Genomic DNA, 26,407 nt, shown 5'->3' with positions numbered 1-26,407 from the left:
ACAATATTTGGAATACTGTGTCCAGTTCTGGACCCTGGGCACAAAGCAGATGTTGAATAACTGAGTCAAGTTCAGCAAGGGAGGGCTAAGCCGAGCTGTTGCCCTTTGGGAAGGAGCTCTTTGCACTGAGCTGGAAGATGAGACACAATGGACATGAAGTAAAAAACACAGATTGCAGTTTGATATAAGGGGGGAAAGGACTTGTGGCGGGGAGCAGAGAAATCACTGTGGGGATAATTAGGCAGTAGAACAAGTACTCCAAAGAGGTTGCGCAGTTTCCATCCTTGAAGATTTTTAAGATCTGGTCTTGACTCTGTGTTGATCCTGCTTTGAGCAAGAAGTCAGACTAGGGGACCTCCCAAGGCCCCTTTGAACCCAATTACTCTATGATTGTAATGCAGAATTATAGAATTATACACACATATTTTCAGCAGAAATAGAGCCTTTGATTTTGGTGGTTGTCTTGACTAATCTGAAGACGTAGCAGGCAGCAGTCTCCGGTTACAAACTGCCTCTGTTCAAAAACTGCAGAAAATAAAAGAAAAACTTCAGGAGAAACAGAACATGTGACTGGAATCTCAACTGGCTCCCAGTGCAGCGCTGCTAAAACACAAAGGGATTTTGTTGATTTTTCTTTTAGTTTAACCCTTTCCTTTAAACCTACGTGTAGACAGACATGCCTACTAGCATTTGAAATGCATCCACATGCACAGTTACAAACTAGCCAGGGTTCAAACACACCACTCCATACGATGTTTTTTACTATGGGCTTAATTCTCTTTCATGGTTTTTCCCAGTTGCATGTACTCAAGTCTATTCCCACCAATAACAGAATAATATAGTAGTATGCACACACTGTTTCGCCATTTTTGAGGGAATGAATTTTTTGAACTTTATCAGGCTGTTTACAGTACTGTAATTAAAGTAAGTTGGTTAATTAAGTTCATAGGAAGAGGGGTGATACTCAGGCGTGAAGTTCAGGCCTAAAATACCGAGTCAATTAGTTATAATCAGGAGACTGAGTCAATTAATTTTAAAAATGAAAACAAGCCCAATTTTCATTAACAATTCAATCTTTATTTTTGATGTCTATTCCATTTTCAAATTTCAGAGTATGCTGTGATGCTAAGACACATACATACACACTTCGAATTAAAACTAATTTGAGCATTCTAATAAAGCATCAATACTAATTTGGTGTTCATTTTCAGCTATGGAGTCATGAGCAGTTACAGGCAATTTTGCTGTTAGACAAAAGTAGACATCAATTTAGACTGGAGTTCAACAGAACAAATATTAGTACAACTACAGTACCAGATTAATTTATCTAACTCTCTTTAGATTTTTGGAAAAAGAAGAAAAAAATGGCTTCATTCTGCATGGAATGAGTCCATGAGCAGATATAGGAATGGAACCGATTACGCTGAGTTATAATTTCAAACAGGCATCCTTATCAATAGAAAGGAAGGAATCTTCTCGAAGGCAAACAAGGTTTGGAACCCTGGTTGTAAAGCACAAAGCTATGTCCTACAAGAGCTCTCAGATGAAATAAACCAATCCCAGAAAGTAACTGGGGGAAAAAGACATTATACAGGGAAAGTCTATAAGAAGAACACTGAATAAGTAAAGTTGTCTAACCATGCATGCTTCACTTATAAGAAAGATCATTACTATTGGACAAAAGATATCATCATCATATTGCTTCATTTTACAACACAAGGTTTTTCTGCAGTAGAAGGGATCAGACTTACCTAAGTCTACCAATATAAGAAACACTAAATTTGATTTCTTCCATGTTCTATTACAGGGCTGAAATTGAGAAAAAATTTACCTTATTCTCATTTATAGTGTAAACAAAGAAATTTAGGAGCAAGCAATATGTCAAGAAGGCAGATGACAGTAAGTCTCCCTAAGGCTTTAGCTATCAACTCATCCTAAGTAGACAGAGATGTCATAAAATGACAGCAGTGAAACACCAAAATAAATTTGCGAGAAGTAGCACTGATTTGTCCAGAAGTCAAACTCATCTATCCAGTCTCAGTAGTGACTACAGAACATGCACCAAAAAATTCCCATTTCAAAGGAAAAATTGAAAATTAGGGAAAAAATGGTGGTCATAGGTGCATCAGGCAGTAAGAAAGTGCAAGGGAATTTCTACTTTCTTTAAAAAGATATATTCTCTTTATTAGCTTAAGGCTCAGCTTTGTACCATCTTCAATTTAGCTTTATGCTTTTCTTGTGTATACATCCACTACTTTTTGCGCTCAAAATTCTCACAAATTTCCATGAAACACACACTTCTTCTCACCTCGCATAGTTTACCATATATGCTTGGAATAGATTTCTCATTATGACATATCTACCTCTTTCCCAGCAAAAGCTTTTTCTTAATTGCATGTAATATTTGTTATTCTAGGTATCCCTTCATCTTGGAAACTCAGGATTGTTTTCTTTATGTACAGTTACAGTTTGCTTATGGAAAACAGGAAAAAAGTTTGGACTCCTAACTGTTTACAAATAGTTTTCCAGGTAGCGCTGTTTCAGTTCCTGTCATGCACTGGTTTCATTTGTTTGCCTTTCATTGTGCTTACAGACCACAGACAGTTGAATGGAAACAAAGCAATCAAGAAGAGGAAAAAAAAAAAAATCACTCTTTTCCATGATAATTTTTCCTTTCAGGCTTGGAGGCTTGGTAGACGGCTTTAAGAAAGCAGATATATCTCCAGCAAAACAGAAAATTAATTTGTTGAAGCATGCCATATCAACTGGTTTCTTGCAATAATTCATTGCTCAGTAATCGTTCCCAGGAGTTTGGTATCAATTTTCTGGAACATTCAGGTATTTTTTTAAAAACAGTATTGCTAAGTGCAATACAGGGAGAGAGACCAGACCATTATGATGTGTTAACACATTAATGATGCAATTTTAAACCATTATGAACAGATTTGTTAAATGAATGTGAAGATCAATTTATACTAGGGCTTCACTTGAAAAAAATTCTAGTTGCCCCCGATTAGAATTATTGACTCTTCATGGTACCTCCTTGATGCTGTTGGACGAATAGCAACTTAGGAACTGGACAGTCAACACTGTCAATGCACTTCCCAAAATCTTGGTTTTACTGAGAATTTTAGAAAGTGTTATAGAAAAACTGCATAAGAAAGAGGTACCTGCTTAAGTCTCCAGTAAGGCTTATACAACAAAAGTTAAAATCACTGTTAAAGAGTTCTAAGGAAAACCATTGCTTCCTGAACAGCAGTAGAAGCATTTATCAATTTTAGCCCAGGATCCTAACAAAAATTATATTTCTCTAGCTGGCATCATCCACAACCTTGAAATGGGATGAATTTTCTGAATCAACTATATATAATAAATCCTCATTTTTCAGGAAATCCACAACTTTTGTGTTGTTTTAATATGCTTGCCTGGTTTCTAGGTTCAAATCTAGGCTGTAAGAACTTGCATATATGTGTACTTTGTGCCACTTTAACAACAATCTTCTCAGCAGACCCATTTCTGTCGCTTGCCAATTGATTTTGCAACCTGATAAGGATATCTATTTTTCCGAATACTAATTTAAAAAATAAAATTATCATTAATGCAATTTAATTCAGAAAGATTTTATGCTGCTGAAAAGGTCATCAAAAGCAACAGGCAAAACGACTCTTGTCTGTCACAATGTAGATGTGCTTAAATAGTAAAGACATTTTTTGGGATCCACTTGTTTAGTCTCTGGATTACTTACATGAAGTATAGTTAGAGTCTTTGTTCAACATTCAATACAGTAATTTGAAAAGTCTTCAGCACATAATGTAACTGTAAATCTATTACCGGTCAGAGAGGTGGAACATGTCTCCTGCAAGAACAGGCGGAGAGAGTTGGGGTTGCTCAGCCTGGAGAAGGCTCCAGGGAGACCTCATTGTGTCCTTTCAATGCATGAAGGCTTACATGACAGACTGGAAGAGAGTCCTTACCAAGGCCTGTAGAAACAGGACATGGGGCAACAGTTTTAAACTGAAAGATGGTAGATTTTGGATAGATTTAGGTAGGATACAAGGAAGGAATTTGTTTGTTGGGAATTTTGGGGTATTTTATTAGGTTTTGTTTACTCGTTCAATTTTACACAATGAAAGTCATGAGACACTAGGACAGAAATGGACCAGAGAACTTGTGGATGCCCCACCTCTGTATGTGTTTGAGGCAGAACTTTGAGCAACCTGCTCTAGTGGCAGGTGTCCTTGCCCACGTCAGGGGTTGAACTAGATGATCATTAGACACTGGAACTAGATGACCATAATTCTCTTCCAACCCAAATCCATTTGTGATTCTAGTTTATTCAGCTTTTTGTTTATTCAGCTCTCAACAATACCTCTGTAAAATACAGCATACTCGTATTTCCTTTTTCAGTTACTGGTAATGGCATTTTCATTCTACAGCTAGAGAATGAGATGGGTACATCCAGAACGACATAATATACCCAAATCAAAAAAGCCTTGCAAGATAAGATTCTGGTTTTCCATTGATTTAAAAAAAAAAAAAAAAAAAAAAAAAAAAAAAAAAAAAAAAAAAAAGGCAAGGCAAGCATCAGGCATGTCCATGTCCTAGATGGGCTAAGGCATTATGACATGCGGCAGATAATGGTTAAGAGAAGAAAACAACCTTGTCCTAAATCTAAATATCACTTGCCACTCATCAACATATCTGATAGCATGACCAGCTGTATCTTATCATATCATGGAATTGTTCCTTTGGCAAAAAAGATGACATAAAGCTACTCCAGCCAAGTCTAACTAGATATGTTATACCAAAAAATAAACAAAACAAAACAAACTCCAATTATTATTTATTCTTTTCTCAGGTAATAGAACTATTAAATAATTGCATAGGGAAACAGAAAAACTAATTTTTGGAATATTAGAATTCCAAACCTATGTTTTCGCATAAATAATTTTTTGAACAGAATACATCAATAATAATGATAGGGAAAATTTTACATGTAAAATTACAGCTATGAAAAACTGGACATCATAAAAGATGGTTCTGTCCAATCCTGTACATTCCTTAGCACTGAAGACTTGTGTATTTTACATAGTTAAATTTTGTTAACATTAATGCAAGAGTTATTTCCCTGGACTGTTAATGTGAATCTTGCTAAATGGGGAGACCTGAACTTGTATGACTGCTTCATATTCAAACACAACACCAATTTGCCAGTCATTTTTTTTACCTCAGGGAAGGCAAGAATATTTCTATTTTCCCAACATTCATTGTAAGCAGCAAACAGTGGCACAACTGCAGCTGTCGCTCACAGTCAGAGCACAGCTTATTTCTGACAGTGCTGGAATCCAGCTAGTGCTGGAAACACAAGCCATGCTGAGTTACAAACCACTTGGTGCATAAAATACAGTGGGGAAAATAGGTGGCAGGCAGAACTGTTCCAACATTTAAGACTCAGAATGTTAAACCCCCATTTTTACAGGATAAAAGCTAATACCCAAAGGAAAGGAAACAGTGGAGAATTAGAAAGCTGCATAGTAAGTATGAGATGTGCTTTCTCAGCAGCAAGAGAAAATCTCTGGAGACAATTTTATGTGTTGTAACCTCCACGGAAAAATCAAAGCAGAAAGCAACATAAAGCACATACATATTTTTGTAAACTATCATAACAGCTTGTAATTACATTTGTACCACACACTTTCCTATGCTGCTGTCTTTGAAGTTTATTAACACTAATTAGTGGACTTTGCATCTTACAGCACGTAGTTATTCCAAGATTTCAACAGAAAAAACATATGTATGCTGCAAGTGGCTGTTTAAATACCCAAACAAAGCTCCTCTCCTGTTTTCATTAAGTAGGGATAATGACAATATGACCTTTTGAGATCTCTTCAAGACACCTCCATCTGCAGAGCACTTTTTTTCATTATAGGTGGGATATCATCAAGTGAGTCTCTGAAAACTTTTTCAAACAATTAATGAGATATGAGGAAGAAAAAAAAAGAAGGTATTTTAAGGGGCTTTGATACTAAGTTGTGGAAACTTAGTTGTTTGGATTTTTAACAATTTTCAGAAAATTCTAACAAGTCACATAAATATTATTATAATGTTCTCTGTAAAACTAACTGCTATAAAAATTTTGCAGATTCCAGTTTTTTTTAAAACCACTAGTGGCTGGAACCTGTTCAGAAGGCACCATCCAGCTCTTCTAACTGATGTTTTCAAAGTCTAAATTTATTTTTACGACTTTAATAAATTTATTAATACGACTTTAATTTGTAAGATTACAGCACTGCAATCTTATAAGCAGAGAGTCTGAAAACACTGGATTTGCAGATTAAACTGGTAATAGCAGTTACCTCTGTAGCCATTGATACATCTATTACATCAAATACACAGCCAAACTCCCAGACCCCTTTTTAGATCATTTAAGGGTAGTCACAGATTGCCCATTATAAGCTAAAATGCTAAAAAGCCAACCTATGAAGATGCTGGAATAATGGCTAATTTTCAAGCAGTTAAGCCTGAATGAGATATACTTACATAAAAATCCTTTCATCTGAACATTGAGCTCTTTGCTCACATTCTCATTCTGCAACACCCATCACTACCTCTCATCCCTGTTTGTTGGTGGATTGCTCTAAGATAGTTTGAAAGAAACCCATTAATAAGAAGCTACCAGAATATATGAATGTTAAAATTACACTGACTCCAACTTTTTGTGGACATGAGTTTATAAAAAAGATTGAAAAGTACTAAATCTTTATCATCTGTGCAGATTTAAATAGCGTAAGACGTAGCTGTGTTTTAACACTTCTACCTCCCTCTAAAACCCCCTGAACACCTCATAGAAGGGGAGATCTGACAAATACAGTTACTGAAGGGATATACTTCAGTTACAAGCTGGTTTTAATCAATATTTTCACCATGGCTTCTCATACCAATGATAAGACGTAGGTAGAGTTTGAGAAAAGGCAGTTCCCCACATACTCAAACCTATTTAAACACATATTCCAGAGACTGGCATCCACCAGTGAAAGCTTCACATCTCTACTTCCCCACAACCAGCTGAATATAATTAGTCAAGCTCAACTCATAAAGGCCTTCCCATAAGCACTTTTGAGTATTTCCTTTGTTTTACATTACCTGCTTATAAAAACTATGTGTTTCCTTGCAGATAACCAACAGGGAACCAAACACTCACCAACCAGCAGATAAATTCTTATGCCCATCTCAAACAGACAAACTGAGAACGCAGCTCAATGACTACAGCTAAAATCCTGGGATAGCACACCAGCTGACTGTTTTAGCTTCTCTGATTCTGGAAGCTTTTCCTTTTTTCTGTTTTTTTAAATATTACATTAGCCAAAAGGGCACTTACTGAATTATAATCTTTTCCATTGCCTATCACCCTGTCACTGATTTTTGAAATCAAACAAAACACAAAAATAAGAGTTACATCTGCAGGGCATATATCCTCATGCTGTGTGTTCCCAGTTGGTTGGCACCTTACAGAAGGGTCTCGATTCCCCAATAAAGAGCACTTATCCTTCTCTCTCAGGGCCCATTCAGCTTCATCTTGCTGCAACAGTGACAGGCAGTTTTGTGCACTGGAGACTGATCCTTTTAAAGCTCTGAATCACAGAACTGTCTAAACTTGTTTTCCTGCTGACTTTATACCAGGCAAAACTTCTACATGAAACAATGTCATGCCAGAATAACTCAACAATTGGTAGAACACAGCATAACCTTGTAAATAACCAGCATTACAGATAGCTAGGGAAGAGTAAAGAGAACAAAGTGAATTTAATTCCCCTTTTACAAACTCATTTGTGAAAGACAATCTACAGTTTGAGTATTCTGAAGAAAAATCATTAAAACCAGAAGTCAAAAGGATCAGTTATGAAGAGTATTTTAAGGACAAGACAAGGGCAAGCAACATAATATTGTCAGCAAAACAATCTAACTTACAATTATTTCAATTTGGGACATCTTCCTCTCTGGAGACTTGCATACATTGCAACTTGTATAACAGTAATCCTCCATTATAACTAACTAGCAAACACAGCCTGCTATTCACAAGGCATTATGCTGCATTCATTACTGCTAGGTTGTGTGATAAAGCTAATCCCCAGAACCACAAAGGAGCTCAGAGGCAATGGCAGGAATGGGAGCACTCAGCTGCACTCAGATCCATCCCAGGAGGCATCTGCCCATCACAGGCCCATCTCCACAAACTCAGAGGAGATGCAAAAATGTAGGTGGGCACCCAACTTTCAAAGAAGTAGCACAAGATGTTACAGCGAGCAGCAGGTGAGCTGCCTATCCATGACCCTTTTGGATACTCTGCTGTGTTGAATGTACAAATTCCGGATGCTGCTGCTTCCAGTATCAGCAGCTATACTGGTTTGGGCTACAATTGAGCAAAATTTTCTGCACAGCAGCTGGTATGGGGCTATGTTTTTGTGGTGGAAAGTGCCAATAACCAGAATGTTTTCACTACTGCTGAGCAGAGCTTACACAGCACCAAGGCTTTTCTGCTTCTCACACCAGCAGCAAGGAGGCTGGGGGATGCATAAGAGGTTGGGAGGGCACACAGCCAGGACAGCTGATCCCAACTGATCAGAGAGATATTCCATGCTTAATAAACAAAGCAGAGGAGAAGGGAAGAGTGATGGGATTTGTCTTCCCAAGTCACTGTTGTAAGTGATGGGGCCCTGCTCTGTGCATCATGGCTGAGCACTTGCCTGCCCATAGGAAATAGGGAATGAATTACTTGTTTTGCTCATGTGTGCATCATGGTTTAGGAACAGTATTCTCCATTTTAGTGTTCCCACTGAAACTATGCACCACTCACCCACTCCCCCTCCCCTCACCCTACAATGGGCTGGAGATGAGAATTGGAGGCACAATAGGTACAGCTCAAGGGTTGAGATAAATACAATTTACTGGAAACAGCAATGAGACAAGAAAATGAACACTAACAGCAACAATATTAATAACAAAAGTGTAAAAGAGAGAGGCAAGAAATCCGAATGAAAATTGTCACCATGGACTCTGATCCAATCACCACCATGCTACCCTAACCCAGAGGGAGCCCCTTCCTTATCCCCAGAGAATGATGTGAAGTGATATAGAATTGCTGCCATGTCCTAGCTCTGCCCCTTCTTTAACCCAAATTAACTCTGGCCTGGCCAGAGCCAGGAGAGCATGGCTTTTTCTCTCCCTATTAAATTGTCCCTGTCTCACCCCATGAGCTCTCAGTTTGACCCTTGCAATTCTCTCTCCCATCACACCCCAGGCTGGGGGCTGAGCGAGTGGCGTTCAGCTGCTGTCTGGGTTTAAACCACAACACCAGACATGGCAATTTCTTATTTTTACAGTAGGCAATTAGAGTCCAGCCCAGCCATTCTGAAACATATTTAACTAAATCTTGGCATTTGCTGTAGTTCAGTCGTAACCCCTGCTGCCAGCATATGCTACTAGAATGGGATTCATCCAATAAAACATTTATCTAAAATGTTCAGATGTGCCCATGGTTCTTTCTAAAAAAACCTGGCTTTCTTTTAGATTCTTTCCTCAGAGAAATCTTGAAGCATGGGGCCTTCCTTCCAGTTCTTTGCCCACTAGCTCTCTCCCAATTAAATTGCTTTTTCTGCTGAATTTCTTTTTATATTTTGGTAGTGAAGCAGTTGCTCTTTGTAGATTTTTCTAATAACTTTATCTGTTTGTTGCCAGGAATGCATCTTGAGAAAAGTAGGAGAAAAAAAAAACATTTACCCAGGAATGGGATTTTTATTTATACTCTAATAAATGAAGCAAAAACCATTCCCTTTTTAAGTTTAAAACCAAGTACACTTCCATAAGGAAATAACATAATGGTAGGACTTTTAGCAGGTCCTGCTCTGGGAAGACATGGGGTAAAGGTTTTAAACTAAAAGAGGACAAATTCACTGTAAGTATTAGAAGAAATTTTTTTATAATGAGGCTGGTAAAACACTGAAATAGGTTGTCCAAAGAAGTGGAAGGTGCCCCACTGGACAGGGTCAGACTGAGAAAACCTATCTAGTTGAAAACGTCCCTGCTTATGCCAAGGAGGTTGGCCTAGATGATCTTTAAAGGTCCCTTCCAACCCAAACTATTCACTCTATGGTTTGCAATACAGTGAATTTGTAGTGTCTCCATATTTCACCTCCATAATTTTATGAAATTTGTCTTCCCCTACAAAGTAAATACTTACAAGCTAAAATTTCTTTCATGATGAGCAGATGGTGATACTGTAATCCTCTGAAAACAAGTAGAGTTGATATTTTTCCCTAAAAACAAAACCTACTCTGTTAACATTGCAAAGGGCCTACAATTAATACAAAGCTAGCAGAACTCTCCAAACATTTCAAATATATACTGGGAAAAGGCTGTTTGCTTGAACTCATTTGTCATACTGGGGCACATAACTACTTCTTTACCCATCCACCTCTGGCACGTGGATCTATCCCACACTTCCTAAACATTTTGGAACCCATAGTAAGCACAGTTACAGAGCGTATTCTCTCACAATGGGAAGAATATTTATTAAATGATAATCTATCACATTAGATTGAAGATTGAGCTATAGGAAAGTTAAATTACTTACTCAAGACAGCTTGAGAAATTTGTGGCAGAGTGAGAAATATAATCTAGATGCTTAAACTGGATTCCTAGCCAAAACATATGCAATAAATACTAATTATGTATGCAAGAACACAAATACTACAAGTTTATCTGGACAAACTATTTTGAAAAAATTGATGTTTGTGTGATTTCAATAATAAAACTAAACACCTCAAGAGAAGGAGGTCAGAAAATTAACATGACCACATGAGCTGATTACTTTGTCTTATCTAAGGTTTTTCACAATGGACAACAATTCTAGAAGCTTTGGTAGATCTTTCATTGTGGTCACCCTATAAGATGCTGTGATAACTTCAAACATTGTAATTCTAGTTAAACTTTTAGACCAGAAAAGATCTATTTAAATAGATTTTTTAGATCCATACTTTTAACCTTTTCTATTCATTTTTTCCACAACCCTAGCACATATTTCCAAGCTTTATGTTGGAGTCAAAGTCTCATATTTTCATTACATCAGAGAATACAGGCTTTCAGCACACAGTAAATTCCCAGAAAAGACCACCATGACTTATTACACAGAAATCATGACGGCAGTAAGACACAAAATATATTAAGTAAAAAAAAAATATATAAATCCATACTTTCGAGAGCAAGAACCTTGTTATTTCTGTGAGAAAAATAAAAGGAAAAAAAATACAAGAATTAAAATTTAACAATGTTTTTTCCTCTACAGAAATTAAAAAATTCCAGACACATTACAAACATATGTAGACTGTATGTTCCTACAGTGCTTTAATATACATTTTTGTCTTTGTGTGATATTTAAAATCAAAGCTCTATACAGGGATTTAAAAATCTAGTTATAGATAGTCTGTAAGAAAAGATGGTAAAAAAAAAAAATCTTCTGTATTAACAGCATACTCCCCAAAGCCCTGAAACACAACAAATCTGATCTGTTGCAACCACCTTTGAACCAGAATTATGGCCGCTGCAATCTCAGTATCTCTTATGACACAAAGTATCAGGGAAAAATAGCAACCATGAGAGAAAAACTCAAGAGTGAGAGGAGCCTTTGCAAGTTACAAACTAATCAGAATATTTCCCAGACAACATGCTGCGATATTTGCATTGTCAGCTGGTTATTATGATTTATTGGAAAAGTGGGACACGGACACAGCAGTACAATGGAATTGCACTACGATAACTATAGTATTCTCATTACACAGCTTTTGCTTTTTCAACCAAAACTCTGCACAGCCATTGTTTTCTTTAAAGCACAGAGGGCAAAAGGAGAGGGAAAAAAAGAAAAAAACCAGCCCACAATAAAACCCCAGGTGTTTGAATCCATAACTTTGTGAAATCTCTGCTTTGACTTTCCTTCTTTTCCTATTTTTTTAAACAATGTTTTAGAAAATCTACCATCTACGTACTATTCTAGAAGCAGTTATGATAATTAAATAATAAAAATGCAATCAGAGCGCTTCTTTTGACTTTACATACATGATAACCATCTAATTAGGCTTCCATTAATGACAAACATGATCAGTCTTTCAAAGGTTAACTTTATCTTGTCATCATAACATAAAAGTGTCCTTCACAGGTTTTCAGATAGCCTAGTAACAGATATTCTTACACACAGAGATGGCTTAGATGTTTTGGTTGCTTTGGAATTTTTTTTAATGGGTTCTACCAGAAAAATTCTACAAGAACAATTAGCAGCCATAAGATTATAGTGTTATACACACAAAGTAAACACTTGCAGTAGAAGAGTCATAACATCATAACACAGGACTTGACACTAAAGAAATCCTTAAAAATAAAAAAGCAGCCGGAAAATACTTAGAAAACAATGTGAGAAATATATCCATATATTTATATTTAACTCATTTTCATCATAACCATGATGGAGTGCACCCTCAGCAGTTTTGCACCCAACACCAAGCTGAGTGGTGCAGTTGACACACCTGGCAGATGGGACACCATCCAGAGGGACCTGGGCAAACTTGAGAAGGGGGCTCATGAAATTTAACAGAGCCAAGTGCAAGGTGGCGTACCTGGGTTGAGACAATCCACTATCAAGGCAGGGGGATGAACAGATCAAGAAAAGCCCTGATGAGAAGGCCTTGGGGTGTTAGTGAATGAGAGGCTGGACACGACCTGGCAATATGAACTCCCAGCCCAGAAAGCCAAACAAGTCCTGGGCTGCATCCAAAGCAGTGTGGGCAGCAGGGCCAAGGAAGGGATTCTGTCCCTCTGCTCTGCTCTGGTGAGACCCCACCTGCAGTGCTGCATCAGCTCTGGGGTCCCCAACATTGGAAGGACATGGGATTGTTGGAGCTAGTCTAGTGGAGTGATGTCAAGATGGTTGTAGACCTCTCCTATGAAGGAAGGCTGAGAAAGCTGAGGTTCAGCCTGGAGAAGAGGTTCAGGGTGACCTAACTGTGGCCTTTCAGTAACTCAAAGGGCCTACAAAAAAGCTGGAGAGGGACTTTTCACAACAGCATAGAAAAAGGGATAGTATTTTAAGCTGACAGTAGGTTTATACTAGATATTAAGAAGATACTCTTGTGGAACAAAGGTGAGAAGCCTCTTTTCCTTTCCTTTCCCTCTATAACAAACAGGGGGATGATCACACACAGACTGGTTCTTCACCCATCCTTAGTTTGTCACTTAGATACAGAAGGGAGAATCTAAAAGCTTAACCCCTTATGTATTTCACTATGTGAAGAAAGTGCCACAACACTTCAGAGCCTTTAGCTTTAAAGGCATGTTCATTCACTGTGGCACCAGAAAAGCGTTTGGTGGGGGCTGCTGCTTTTCATTTTGAGACAGCCAGTCGAAGCATTTGGCTCACTTCCTAGAAAAAAACAGCTTTCAGAAATAAGCATAAAGATTCTCTGAAAAGCAAAGTGCTTACAAAATGTACCTTGCAATAATCCTATACCTAACTACATCCACGGCCCTGTACGTTTCTGTGCATCAGCAGCAGAAAGCACCCGCTCTCCATTCACTCAATTTGGGATGAACACTTGAAAATAAAAAAGACTTCTGAATACAGCAGACTCCAGATGTTTCAGATTGCTGTGTGGGCACAGAATGAGGCTATTCAGTTTCACAGCAAGAAAGTAAAATACAGTAAATTACCTTGCCAGGGCATCAAAGTGGCACAGATTACCACTCTTCTTCTATAATCATCAGATGATTAAAGAGTATTTTCCACATTAAAATCTCTTACAAGGGACAACCATTATCCAACTCTTCATTTACTCATTAAGCTACATCTAGCTTTTCACTTTTCTAATTGCAATTTGATACAAGCTCTTTAGTCCTAAAGTGGTTTTTTTTAAGAAAGAAAAGAGGTTTTATCACCTACAGAGTAAAAACACCATTTTCATTGAAGAGACCTTGAATTTAAAGCAGCATAATTGCAATGTGAGTTGTTTAAAAACAGACCAACAGTTCATAAAAAGCCCAAAACAACAACCTGACCAAAACAAACAAAGATTAAAAGAAACACCCAAAGGGCAGAATTTAGGTCTAGAAACTAAAGTCGTCTTCTTTATTTGCATGCAGTTCTCGACACAGGTGGTGTCAGAAAGCAAGAATTCAAGTGCTTCTTCCTTCACTACAGTAAAAGTGCCCCTAAATCAAATAAAGCAATGTCTGAAAGCAGGAAATGTTATCCTCCCTACCAAAAACCCCCACATATTAAGACACATGACTCAGTTTACCCAGAACAAATGAGACTGGGAACTGTACCTCCAAATCCCAAGGGGAGAGAGGGAAGAGGAGCTCCAGGCTGTGGAAGGTACCCAGGTGGAGCAGGCAGAAGTATGAGGAGAAAGGAGATGCAGAGGAGCTGTTTTGGGCTGACCACAATCCAATCCCCCACACTGCACCGGGGCCACCTGAGGATGCATCAAAAAGCTTGGAGTGAGGCTCAGCCCAGGAAAGGGCAGGGCAAGAAAAGTGTTGTTCTAAACTCTGTCTTTGTTCCTTACAGCTCAGATCTATTTAAAATGGTGATACAACTTCTCCCACAGTCAAATCTGTTTTGCCTGATAGTAACTCCTAAGGGATTCCACCCGCTGCTTAAACCCACAGTCTTCCATGGCAGCATCTCTCCCAGTGAGGGAGTGAGAGAGCATCTGGACAGGCATCTGGTGGCCATGCAGTTATCTACCTGTAACAGCAGAATATTCAGAACTCCTCATGACCAAATATTTTTTTCCTTTCCTCCAGAATCAGAGGACAGAATAAAGATATTCTGATTTATCATCATATTTTGGACATAGCAAGGAATCCTAAAATTCAAGCCTTCTGGTCCATATACAGATAAAAAACAAGTAATCCCCCTCCTGCTACTTTTGACTTTGCAGCTAATCCCCTTGCTCACAAATATCCAGATACTGCATATTAATATGGTGTTAAAAAGTTTAGCTCTATACATGCAAATTAAACTGAATATGATTGATACAAAATCAAGTATCATAAGCAAACCCATTAAGTTAAAAGGCATTAATTTCCAGCAAAAGACTGTGCATGATACAGGTGTGCTAAGTTTAACATAAGCAGCAATGAAAACATATTTGTGGTAAAGCAGTGAGAACAACTTCAGTTGAAACCAAGCTGAAACACTAACTCTATCAGAACACATGCCCCCACTTTTTCTTTTAATAAAAATATTGCTTCAAGATTAATTTGTAAAAATTATATTTCAAATAAAATTTTAATAAGGAGCTAGTGTGAAAGTGCTTGTGAGTCAATTTAAAGCATTTTTTTTCTACTATGCACACAAATGAGGCTATATATGACTAAAGTTAAGTAAATCGGATCATCTGCATTGCTCCATGTGGGCACAAGTGTGAAAATTTTGGCCTTGCAGTTAACTACCTTCTGTTTCATCTTTGACTGTATTCACATTGCATTTTCTTTTCCAAATGGAAATACAAACTCTAAATGCACAATAAGCTATAAAGTGCAAAGACCAGAAGAAGAGAGAAATTGCTCAAACCAGTTATTGTAAAGGGCTTTACTGAAGTGTGTGTTCACAATATTTCCACAATAAAATGCTGAGCCTTCCACTGGAAATGTAAATGTTGGTCAATAAAGACTCCTTTCTGATGTATCCCTTATGGATGCAGATGTTACTCTTCAAATCACTAGTTTAAAACCAGTGACTTAACATCAGACAAACAAGTTTTATCTACAGTAGACGAGGATTAAAGATTGGGTGGTACTTGAGAAAAGGTTGAGAACAAACTGCAGCATCAAACAAAAAAATATTTTAAAAAGTGCTGAAACAGAAATCTGCATAATATCCTTAGAGAAGCACTTAAATTGCTGATGAATAATGAAGAAAATAATAATGCAGTACCTAATTTTAAATAATGCTGCTAAAAAATAATCTAAAATTTACAGCCTGGTGAGATTTGTCCTATTACTGAGTAAACTGATAGAGAATCTTATTAAAGATAGGATGGCAGAACAGTTGGATAAATATGATTTGATAGACTCAAGCCAGCATGGCTCCAGTAAAGGGGAAAAGGGTAGAGGAGAAAGAAATCTCACTCCTTTAATCCAGTAGAGGTACTTTTTAGCAAACACACATAAAACTGGGGGGGGGCGGCAAGGGGAAGGAAAAGGAGTAAATGAAAATGGGCTTAATTAACTTCAGTTTTCAAAAATAATATAATTAGATCTTTCCTAAAGGAATATTAATTTATTTGTAATTACACATAAGGATATAAATTATTTAGCTTCATGTCCCCAGCTGTGTGCTAGGTAGTTTTCTAAGGGGCAAATATCTTGATTTAGAAACTAATTAAGCAATCGGAAATAAAGTTTAAAAGTTATTCCTCAAAACAACCACAGCTATTTTTAAACAGAAAAATCTCATGGGTCTATGCAGTCAATGATTTGGAAACGGAAATAGCTAGCAAATGGATGACATTTCCCCAGCGCCACTACACTGCTTCTGTTACAAAACAAGCAAGATGATAGTACATGAAATGTAACATGAGTATTACAACTTGTGTTCCCAGTGAACAGAGGATAAGAAACCTCCAGAACCATTCTTGAATTTCTCAGTGATTTTTCTTTCCCTTTTTGTTAGCATGAATCTTGGACTTCTCCACAGACAAGTTAATGAGTTTGGTTGTCAGATATTAGGAATGCAAATGGAATGCTCGAGCACACTTGGTACAGGCAATTATAACAAAAAAATGTCAGAACAATGGTCTGATACCTTCAAAATCATAAATGAAATTTAAAATGACGCCTCTATAGAACATATAGAAACTAGGCATTCAGAGAAATCAAAGTTTAGCAGGCTCTATCTTGATATTTCTCCTTTTCACAGATACTGCTATGAAGCAGGAATAAAAGTATTTTTCCAGAACTTACAGAGAGAGATTGGTGCGAGAAAACAAAGGAGAAAGAAGGTTCAAGTAACCTGGAGATGTTGCTACTGTCAACCAGTCTGGGCATCAGAGTAGTTTCTCCCTTCTACATCCACCAAGGAAAGTAGGAAAGCAGCAGAGTAATTAGTTTCTGGGGGGAGTGAGAAAGTAAGAAGGGTAACTCTTCAAAGTGCTAAATCACAAAATTAATAACATTTGGAGAAATCATCAGCCAACAAGTAGAAACTTCAGGTAATGTTGGGCAGCCTATTCTTACAGACAGAGGGTTGGGGGGAGCCACAAACACATTTAACAAGTCAGCATTCCCTGTGTCTCCCACCAAACACAGATGACACCTTGCAAGCAGTGTGGCAGAGCAGAGGAGCCCTGAAGGTCAGGCTTGGTTCTGGTACCTGCTGGTTCTCAAGAACCAGGTGCAGGCACCTTGGCAGTGCTCTTGGACACAGACATTTTGCACAGCACTCACTGGCATGCTGCTCTCCTTTCAGAGCTCATCAGGATGCACTTCACAATTCATAAATTGTCACTCAAAGACCTCAGCAAGTCACAGGAGCTCTTCCTCAAACCTGTTTCCTGCTCTGGCCAAGACAGTCACAAGGAAATCTGTTGCTGCTCTTAGGTCACTGAGGTTTCATCTATCTGGATACCTTTGGGATCAAAGAGTACTGCTGGGGAAGGTCTGCTTACTCCTCTTTCAGTTACTTCAAGTTTCTAGTTTTACAAGACTCAAAGCTATCCTCCTTTTCCCTTTGACTTTTTAATTTATTGAAGTGAAAGGCCTCTGAATGAAGCCAATAGATGCTCAAGCAACCTGAAAAGGCAGAAGAGCACAAGCCCCTAAGACAGACACAGGGATCAGCAAAAAAGAAAACTTAAGAGAAGAGAAAGGAGCTGGCATATCTAGCTCCAAAGAAGGCCGTGATATACAAGGCACATCAGAATTTTGATGAAATGAAGACAAATATATCCAGAATAAACAATTTGCCAGGAAAGCTAAACTAACCCATGCTGGAAGGAAAGCAACACTGTATGTTCAAACAAACTTAGAACTGAATTAAGACTAAACAAGCTATCTGTGTCAACAATTAGCACCAGGAACACACATAAAAAATCAATACCAAAACAGAATAATTAGAGTGCTGGCTCTTCATTAGCAATTGCCAGAAGCTTGTCAGGGTTATCCACAAATCTACTTTTCCCTCTATATGTTTTCTTTCTCTATATATATTCCCTCAGTATATTTCTGCCTCTAGGCAAAGCATATTGGCCTCTTGGATGCCTTCAGCAAGTACTGGAGGTTTTTAGGTCTGGGATTTCTTTTGCTGTTTTTTTTTTTTTTTTTTTTTTTTTTTTTCCAGTTGCCCTACCTGCTCACCTCATTCAGAATTCATGTAGTAGTTTTTTGTTTTGTTTCTTGGAAAAACTCTTGCTCCTCCCTTATCCCCATTCCCCCCCCCCCCCCACGTTTATCTTCTGCAGTAAGTTGATTCATATTCTGGAATCTCAGAAAGGATTTTGATTTACTTGACCAAGTAGGATGCATCCAATCTGACTAAGGAACCAGCAGAATCACAGAAATTCTAGGTTGGAAGAGACCTTTAAGATCATCGAGTCCAACCCGTGTTCTAACACCTCAACTAGATCATGGCACCAAGTGCCACATCCAGTCTTTTTTTAAACTCTTCGAGGGATGGTGACTCCACCACCTCCCTGGGTAGATGATTCCAGTTTTTGACCACTCTTTCTGTAAAATACTTCCTCCTTAATTCTAGCCTGTATCTCCCTTGGCGCAGCTTGAGACTGCGTCCTCTTGTTCAGTCTGTTGTTGCCCGGAGAAAGAGGCCGACCCCCAGCTCACCACAGCCACCCTTCAGGAAGTTGAAGAGAGTGATGAGGTCACCCCTGAGTCTCCTTTTCTCCAGGCTGAACAACCCCAGCTCCCTCAGTCGTTCTTCATATGGCTTGTGCTCCAAGCCCGTCACCAGCCTCGTTGCTCTCCTTTGGACACGCTCAAGCATCTCAACGTCCCTCCTAAAGTGAGGGGCCCAGAACTGGACCAATACTGCAGGTGAGGCCTCACCAGTGCCGAGTACAGGGGAAGAATGACCTCCCAGCTGTGCCAAAGGATGCTGTGTGCTTGAGAAGACAAAGTTGGGAACACGCTGTTCTGAGATATGTTAATCTACATTTCCTGGACTCTTTAAAGTAGTTAGAGTCTTCACCTTGGTGTTTAGCATCTCTTGAAGAACTCATGAGTTTGTCTAATCTGTCTGGGAAGTTACACTTTGCTTTACCATGCTGACTGCTGGCAAGAAGATTCCCAAAGTTCAATTGCATTTTGTGTGATAAATACATATTTCTGTTTGTTCTCTACCTCCTGCTTTATTATTCTTTTTGTCATTCATTCTTGCATCACGAGACATAAAAAATGAGTATAAAATGATTAATTCAGCATCATTCATCATTTTATAAGCCATTAGCCAATTTGTTTCTCCCTCAAGTAAAAGATTTAGTTACTTCTGATATTGAGGTCATACAAAAAAACTGGCTATCCTGGCTGTTGCTATTAGTAGCTAGGGGATCAAATAATGAACTTTAATAGCAAACATCAGTTTCTTATCTCTTTTGTTCACTGGAGGGAGAGAAGTAGATTTAAACTCCAGTTAGAAAAAATCTGACATTTTCAACCAAACACTTAGCTCAAATTCACTAATGTGTGTTCACAGAAAATTATTTTGCCATACAGATATTATCCTGGAAACAAAATGTTCTGTAGCTTCAAAAACCATTAAAAGAGAAATCCCTTTAAAGGGTTACAGTGGTATTTTTTTTAACAAATGAGAATATTTTATTTCCCAAAACCTAATTTTTAAACACAACACTGTGTAAATACACTTGAACTGTACCAATCATGCTTCATACATAAGCAGTACAACTTTAAACAACCTACAACTTACTATAGCTTATCAAATAACTTCCAAATGGAAGCTCCAATCTAGAAACAAGATGTATGAAAAGACTAAGGAAAGATGAACTGAAATTACATATACCACAAGAAAAATCAGCTGAGCTGAAACCATCTACTACAAGAGTAGTCAGCTCTAATGTTTCCCATTCTTTCTAAATTTCATATTAAAAAAAAAGGTTCACTTCAGTACATGCAACTAGATTTTTCTTTTTCTTTAAAACCCACACTGATTTTTCTGGGAAATATTATAATTTATATGTATAATTTAGTAGCATTTGTACATTTTTTTATAAACCAGTGAACTGATTTCACTTTAATGATTCAAATCTTCTGCAGTATCAGACCATAATACACTCCTTACCATCAGCAAACTGTTGTTTTCTTAATATTGAAATTTGAATTTTTTAAACAGAGTAGTTAATCCTGCATTTCCAAAGGCTTGTTACTCAACTCTGTTTCTGTACAACACCAAGTGACTGGGGTGAAGTGCCTTCATGTCCTCTGAGAGCATAAAAACCCAAGAAACATTTACTACACAAGTAAAAGTGGGGAGATGAGTAAAGAGAGAAGCACATATCAGAAGTTTACAAAACTCTGCATGAGGCAACCAGACAGAGGAGCTAAAAAGAGCAGGCCTGAAAGCCTCCAGTAGTAGCTGAAGGCACCCAGGAACAATCCCTTAAGATCCCCCACAACCCAAAGAGTGGTATTTAACTCTCTTTCCTGTCTACTTTCAAAATATGAAGTTGCTTCACTTTTTAAATTTTTAATAATTTGGGGTAGACAAAAAAAAGTAAGTCTTCATAAGGAGAGTGAAGTCTAATCCCCCCACCCAAAACAAACCCATAATATCAGAGCACTAATTGGACAGAAGCAAGATGGATAGGTCAGAGCCTTCTCTAAGGCTGCACATCCCAGTTTGACAGAAGTGTGGAGAATACCTCTTGTTTATATGACACAGTCATTGCTCAGTGAGCCTCAAAGGTTTCTACAAGTTTGGCAGCTTCACCCAAAATGCTGATTAAATAAAACCAAAGAGAACTGTTCTCTTACATCTCGCAGTCCTGTACTTAGCCTCCTCTAATCCTGATGGGGTAAATAAGCATATTTAAAAAAAAAAAAAAAAAAATCAATATTACCTTGGCACTTTCAATGCATTCTAGACACTCTTCAAAATTGTTCATATTCATGTTAATGGATCAGAAGCTCTATGCAATTTGTTTGATGCAGTGCTTATATATGCAACTTATTGAACTTATACATGGAACCAGTTAAAGCCCAAACTGAATGGAAGGAAAATTCAAGTGTTTTTAACAGGGCTTTAGAATCTGTAAAAAGGATGTCTGCTGTACTCCCTGGAGTGGAATACACAAAACTGAATACAGTCATTCACCAGCAACAATAATGAAAGGCCTGTAGCTGTAGCAGCATCATATTCTGATTATGCAACATCACACAGTACAACAGCAATTAAGGATGCAGCTGATCTAACTAGATGCTAGGACAGTGAAAATGTATAAGCATCAGCATGATCTAAAAATCTAATATTTCGGAAGTGTTACAAATCTATCACAGCATGATATGCATCAAAACCATCCCAAAGAATTTGATTACAGGTGACACAGAAAAATAAGTAATTGCTCTCCCACCTCTTGCACCTCTCTGGAATATATTAACTAAAAAAAAAAAAAAAAACAAAACCAAAATTCATTTGAAAGGCTTAAACACAGTTATAAAAACTGATACTACCTTCTAAGGCTGTGTAGTTATAAAAAAAAGCTGAGACAGAGCACAAAAATTTTAAACTCCTGAGTTCTTTAGAAATTGGCCAAGCACTGTGTATTTTAACTCTGACAAGAAATTATGTATTCTTAAAGCTTCAACATTACAGGAAGCTGTAAGTGCAGCAGATTAATGTTGGAGCATGGATTGGAATTGCACTACAAGATGCTCAGGAGAAGCTCTTAATGGCTCTCCCTCTGTGAAAGTCAGGTCTTGAACATGAAAGTCAATCAGCAGGAAATGCCACAAAGCCCATGGAAAATGAAGATTGATAAATGTTGTCTAAAATGTAGGTTAGCCAGCTAGGTGACTAGATAAATTATTAATTAACTACTCATTACATCTGCATTCACAAAATATTTTTAAGTATGACTGGCTCCTGTTGAAAGCAATATTTCTAGGTTCAAAAAAACACAATAAAACCTGTACTTATTCTTTGGACTTTTTTCTTTGACATAAAAATAACAGGGATGTTTGTTAATAAGATGAAAATTTAGGATATCTAATGAAATCATGTCTCTTATCCTTCCTAATTACTCCTTTATGATTATTCTTTTACAGGTATTAATCAACAAGGATGACATCCAGCAGAGCTTTAACAAAACACTTATCTGTTTATGAACAATTCTAAAGCATGGTTCTTATCACATGCTAATTTAGCTGTCTGTATCAAAGCTCAGCTGACTGTATAATTGGATCAGACACTCCAAGGATAGCAAACATTCAGTAACAAAACTAAGATGTAGCATAAGAATATAAAAAAATTATTTGACACAAGCAAAGAAATTCTTATACTGCTATACTTCTAATTACCCAGCATTAGCCAGAAAATGTTACTTCTGAAAGACAAAAAAAAAAAAAAGACAGAGAAGGCATAGGATGAAGAAAACAAGACACAACAACGGGGAAAAAAAAAACCAGTCATATTTGATAATATCTGCCTTAACAGTTGGTTGGAAGCAAAGAAAGCAATCATTTTAGATCCTTTTAGTAGTTAAACCACCACCTTGCTCTCAGGAGCTCCTCTGTTGACTAGCAGCAGATCAAGGAGGGTATCTTTCTGAGTCAGCTCCCTTAGGTCCTCCTCCTCCTCAGCACAAAGTTGTCATTCAGGTCTTTTAAGAATATTCTGGCTTGGGCTGCACCAGCTCTGTGATGCTCCTAGTTGATTTCTGGCAAGTTGAAGTTCCCCATAAAGGCAAAGGCAATCACCTTGGAAGTATTCCTTAGTTCTTCATAGGATAATTCATCAGTGTCACTGTTCTGGCCAGGAATTCTATAGTATGCTCCCACATTATTTGTTTGCCTCTTGATCCTCACCTAGAGGCTCTCAACTGTGCCACTGCCAGCTGTGAGCTCCCTTTATTCCAACACTCTGTTGCACACAATGCCACCCCTCCACCTCTTCTGCCTTATCTCTCCTAAAGAGCCTGTAACCATCCAAAAGGGCACTCCAGCCACTGGACTCATCCCCACAGGTTTCACTTATACTAATGATGTCAAATCTTGGACTGGCCAAAGCCTCAAGCTTCCACTTGCTGTGTGCATTAGTATACAAACATTTCAGGTGTGGTACCTTGTTTGTAGCCAACTACTCCTCAAACATACTGAGTACTCATCAATCAGTACTCATCTCTTCAAGTTTTGGCACACCATCCCATTGCTTATCACTGGCAACCCAGGTTTGTCCCTTTCCCCCATTCCAAGCTACTTTCAACCTCTGTCAATGAGCTCTGCTACTCCTGTGCTAGAACTCTTTTCACCTTATGAGAAGGGCATATCTGGTCACGTGTCAGTAGACCAGGTGTTGAATAGAAAATCCTGTGGTCAGGAAACAAAACATTTTTGCTGGCACCAACCTTGTAGCCACAGACTGATGCAGTGGACCTGCCTATTCCTATTATCTGCTGGTACTGAAAAAAATTGAAAATCACAATCCATGCTCCTTATACCTCTACCAATTCTCCCAGGGCCCCGAAGTCTCTTTTGATTGCCCTTGAACTTTGTTATTTCAATGCTGCCAGCTTGAACAGCCAATAACAGATAGTAATCAGAGGACCTTACTAGAGAGTTTTCCATTGATGTTCCTTATCTGAGCCCCTGGGAGACAGCAGACTTTCCTGGGAGCTGGCTCCAGTCTGTACATTGGGCCCTCCATCCCTTCTAGAAGGCAGTCTCCTGTCAAAACTATCCTTCTTCTGCATACAGCAAGAGCTCCTTACACTTCAGGACTAGGCTGTCATTAATTAATTGTATGTAACACACTTGTGAGAGAGCATGTTCTCTTCTAGTAACATTACAGATTGATATTGGTTGGTAAAATTACTAGTAATAGAAACTGGACTGTGTTCTGTCCATAACTTACAACATGAATTGACAACTAAAGTAACAAATTTGTTAACAAGAGTTGCACATGATATGTGTATTTATGAACTCAGCAATTTGAGCAATAAAAGAGGCAATAAAAAGGAGAAAATAGTAACATGGCCACATTTTTGCTCATCAGTTGAAATTAAATACTAACATTTCTAATACAGCATATCTGTATTTCATTTATATCGCAATTTTTAATATTAGTTAATAAAAAGAAGAGCAAAAAAAAATCTCAAAATATTACTGGGTTTGGTATGTTGCTGCAGGTACTGAAGGCACAAAGAAACTTGAGAAAAAACAAGCATGAAATAACTTAAAACAATCCCTAACGCATTTCTCACTCAGCATGCCAAAGTTTCAGAACACCGATTCCTCTTTGTGAGGCACAGAGAAGTCTGAAACCAGGCATAAAACAGAAGCCTGAGTTTTCAGAAGGGACTAAAATTTTTTTCCAAAGTATCAACTAGAACTAAACCAAACTAGAACTTTAGTTCCCAGAACTAAACCAAAAAAGCCCAAGAAATGAAGTGAATATTTCATGAATGCAAGAAGCGATTCACGTTATACCTATGGATACACACATGCTTGCTTTTCAAAATATCATCCTATTAATACTGCCCATGTTGGACAGTTTTGTTTTTTTGGTTTCTTTTTTTTTTTTTTTTTAATAAAGCTTTATTAATCCAGCTACTTCAACATATGCTTACATTTGAGATCAATAAAATTTAATCAAACGCCTAAAATATCTGGTGGAATTCTCATTCATGAAAGGAAATTCATCCAAGCTCTTTAGAAGTACAGATATCTGAGCCCTATCCTTACATCCCATGGCTTTGATGATTATTTTATTGAAATAAAAGTTTGGGGGCTGTTTGTTTTTTGGTTTGGGGTTTGTTTCGTTTTTGTTGCTTTTTAACACAGTGTTTCCTAAAACATCAAACAATTAATGCCCTCAACAGTAACATCCTTTAGGACTGATGCTCTGTGTGGTGTTCAGGCTTTATGAAAAAAAATAAGGTTGAACAGAGATAAAGTCCATACAGCTGCAGTCAATAGCACAAGTATTAAAAAAAGGAAACAGCCTTTGAAAGCCTTTGAAATATCATATCCATGAAAATTGTAGTAATTACCCAAGGCCCACACCTATAACCTTCTCTCCATTTTTAAATCTCTAAGAATTACATCAAAGAAGAGAAGAGAGCTTGTGAGTAGTAGACAAACATCTAAATAGAATTCATGCCAAAAACACAACAACCCACTCCTACAAAAAAACCACAGAGCTTTGTAAATATTCTTTGCTCAGAAACTTCAATCAAAAGTTTGAAGAACAAAATTCTCAAGGAAGTCTTCTTATACTCCCTACAAGCATACCAAACAAAACCAAGTCCTATCATGCTGCTCAATAATACCATTTTGGTTGTTCCAAGTTACTGCTCCAGTAAGAAACTCTTCAATAAAACCTCAGCACACAGAAAGCAAATAATCCCAAATTCCCCTACCAACCCAATTGCTCTGCAACACAAGATTTTAGAAACAATTACACAGAACTTGCTTCAACCACAACTTCCCATAAAACAATTCAGCAACACAAGGACTATCCCAGGAGCACCCATAAATAGTTCCATCACATCCAATCCCACCCAAACCACCTGCCTGTCACTTCCTCATACAGTAGAACCTCTCACATTGATCCCAGGTGTTTCCCCAATACAGGTTAATGAAGAGACAAGGGCTAATTGATTTCCTCTTATCTATCACATAAGCTGTCCTGCTTTAATTTACTACACTCAGTAGTGAAATTTTCAGCTATGCTTACCCCACCTAGTTTTCAGTAAAAAGAAGATATTCAAGAAGGAGTTTCCCTTTCAATTGTCCCTGGGAGCATAACAGTATTCCCGTATTCTCTGTGATGTTGTCTATTTAGAAGGTGTTAGTTAAGATTTAAAAAAAAGTGATAAATTTTTTGGAAAGTAAAAATAAGCTTTTTTTTGGAGGGAGATGAAGTAACATTAAAAACAAAACAAAAAAATGTTTAAAAAGGAAAAACTCAATTGCCTTGATTAGACTGGAGACTATACTAAGGAAAACTGACTTTTGATCAGGAAAACTCCAAATCAGAACTTATAAAGAAAAGAAATTATTTACAAAGAAAATAAATTTTTGCAGTAAGATGGAAGTCAAGTATAGAGGGTGTGAAAATATAGACAGAAAAATTTAGATAAGAGGGTCTGAAAATATAAAGCAGTTATGTCAA

At 37.7% G+C, this 26,407-nt stretch overlaps 1 protein-coding gene across 2 annotated transcripts in view; it reads right to left on the bottom strand.

The window, feature by feature from the left end:
• CDH12 (cadherin 12) overlaps positions 1 to 26,407 on the bottom strand; it is a 532,349-nt gene that overhangs the window by 403,433 nt on the left and 102,509 nt on the right. Inside the window, exon 1 of one of the 2 annotated variants that reach the window (XM_063162433.1) lies at positions 14,368 to 14,505. The exons of the other annotated variant lie outside the window; for it this stretch is intronic. The gene's annotated coding sequence lies outside the window, so the exon portion shown is untranslated. Of the gene's footprint in view, positions 1 to 14,367; positions 14,506 to 26,407 lie in introns of those variants that run through there. 2 annotated transcript variants of the gene reach the window in all.

Source organism: Melospiza melodia, chromosome 1 (assembly GCF_035770615.1).
Source record: "Melospiza melodia melodia isolate bMelMel2 chromosome 1, bMelMel2.pri, whole genome shotgun sequence".
NCBI lineage: Eukaryota > Metazoa > Chordata > Aves > Passeriformes > Passerellidae > Melospiza > Melospiza melodia.
The sequence above is the reverse complement of the archived record's forward strand: the minus strand, read 5'-3'. Positions and strand labels throughout refer to the sequence as shown.